A 2,544-nucleotide genomic window follows, 5' to 3' on the forward strand; every position below is an offset into this window, starting at 1 on the left:
TAAAATCTTAAAAAAAAAAAAGAAGCTGTGTCTTCTTTACCTGAGTATTTTCTGGAATTAGTAGTATGTCTTCCTGGAGAATTCTTTTGCTGCCTATTTTTGTAAAACCAAAACCTCTAGGTGAAGTTCTAATATAGGCTATAGTTTGGAAACGGAAGAGTTGATGTAAGAGTAAGGGTTGATGGAATTTTTAAAGTGAGAGTGTGTAGGAGAATTGATACGTTTGAATAGACTTTCAGTGACGTGGTTGCATCTGTTTTACTTGATTGTGTTATAGAGATAGACATCACATCTCACTGAGAAACATTTTCCTTACCTAATATAGCAGGTTCTTCAATAATGTTTTGTTTAATGTTGCTTTGTTATAACTTTGATTTGTTATGCTATAATTCTGATGAGATGCCTAGACTTAACTCTTAATTATATCAACAAGCCTATGGTAAAATTGGTTTCATTATATGTTATTTCACTTGAAATCACAGAACCTATCAACAATGCTAAGTGGGGACTTCCTGTACTGTAAAGAGAAGGCGTGTAAATCTGACTCTCAGGCCATGTTAAGAGGACATGCTAAGCAGGAACCAGTAAGACTGCCCGAGCCCATGCAGTGTGGAATATAAGCTGGAGTACTGGTAGGGGCCAATTCTGTATGTCAGCATGAACTGTGGCTTGTGTCAGAAACTTATGAGCATGACCCGTCAATGACTACCGGGACTTTGGACTAGAGAATTTTCATTTCAAGGGCATTTACTACCTGGCATCAGACATTATTAACTGGAGCTACCCCTATGACTGAAGACATAAGTGATCTTAAAACCTGAAATACTCACACTGTCTCGGATGATGTCAGAGAAACGTTCCAATGAGAATAGAAGTGCCCAGGAGAATTCCGTAACAAAATGCAAATAGTTTTTACAGAACCATGCTTTCTGAGAAATGGAAGGAAATGATACTCAAGATCAGGGAATGTCCTTTCTCCTAGGACTAACTCTGGAATTCCTTGAAGAGCTGCTGGATTATATTGTCACAGGGACAGTGCCTTATAAATAGACCTCAGCCGAACGACAGAGAGCTGCGGCGCTTGGGTGGCATTTCCAAGGTGAATGGCCAACATTGATTAAGAAAAGCAGTAGGTTGAATCACATGCTTCTCCTTTTTTTCTTTAGTTTTTAGTTGTTTTTAATAATTTGGTTTTGGGGGGCATTTTTAATTTAGGTTTGTTTTATTGAAGTTTAATGTTAATTCCAGGCTGTGTTTCAGTAAGAACAATACAAATTCTATATCTGTGGCTCCAGTCAGATATCCAGTAGTACAAATTAGCTTCAAGTTATACATACTGAACAAAAGAGGATGAGCGAGCGAAGGAGGGGGGCCAGGAGAGGGGAGGAGGAGAAACAAAGAACTGAACTCGCTTGCAGGTTTTTCCATACCACCTTCAATGCTAACCTGCTTCAGAGGGAGAGTAAAAGTAGGCAAGAATGAGCAGCCACGGATTATTGAACTGTTATCAGCACCATGCTTTCCCGAAACATTTCAGCAGAATTTGTTAAAGATCATTTATTTATTTATTGGTTTATTTATTTATTCATTTATTTAGAGGGGAAGAGAGGGAGAAAGAAGGAGAGAAGCATCAATGTGTGGTTGCCTTTCATGTGGCCCCCACTGGGGACCTGGCTCACAACCCAGGCATGTGCCCTGACTGGGAATCAAACCAGCAACCTTTTGGTTCACAGCCTGCACGCGATCCACTGAGCTACACCAGCCAGGGCACATACTTCTTTCTTAGTAGGAATAAAAGAATTGGACAGTGGTAAAACCTATGTTTGTATTTTTACAAAGTGATGGGCAGTAGCCAATGGCCTGGTCGTATTGTCAAGCAGGAGGGCAGCAGGAACCTGGCCTATTAAAGAGATGCCCAAATCGAGCATAGCCCTGTAAAAATCACTTTGGGAATTTGAGGTTTGTGTTAAAATAAGAATCGTTGATGTGTATCTGAAGAACTCCCTTTCAGGTTCAGAAGGTGATTAGAGTCTATAAACAGATATACCCATGTACTCACTTAAGGTGGCCATCTGGGTCCATGAAATGAGTGGACGTGCTGTACTGCAGCCATGCAAATATAGCTGCATCCGAACATATCCCTCATGCATCCTCTGATGCACAAATATCGATGAAAACTGTTCTGACTGCCAAGACCACGGAGACTGCAGATGGCTATGTGGCAGACTCACTGGTGGGAAGGCCTTGATCAAAGCTGGCAAGTGACACTGACACGGGTAGCTCTAGGGGACTATGAATGGGTCCTGACAGGAATAGACACTGATTCTGGACTGAGCTTGGCTTACCCAGAGGCAGAGACAAATGCTCAGAATATTATGAAAGAAGCAGAATAGAAGATACTGCGCCAATTTGAATGGCTGACCATCATTTCCTCAGACCAAGGAACACACTTTACAGTCCATGAGGTTCAACAAAAACAGATATCCTTCTCAAAGTAATAGTTGTAATAAAAATTGGAATAGTTTTTTAGAAAATATTTATTTA

Source organism: Sturnira hondurensis, unplaced genomic scaffold (genome assembly GCF_014824575.4).
Source record: "Sturnira hondurensis isolate 20B ecotype Veracruz unplaced genomic scaffold, ASM1482457v3 Scaffold0024758, whole genome shotgun sequence".
In the NCBI taxonomy this organism is placed as follows: Eukaryota; Metazoa; Chordata; class Mammalia; order Chiroptera; family Phyllostomidae; genus Sturnira; species Sturnira hondurensis.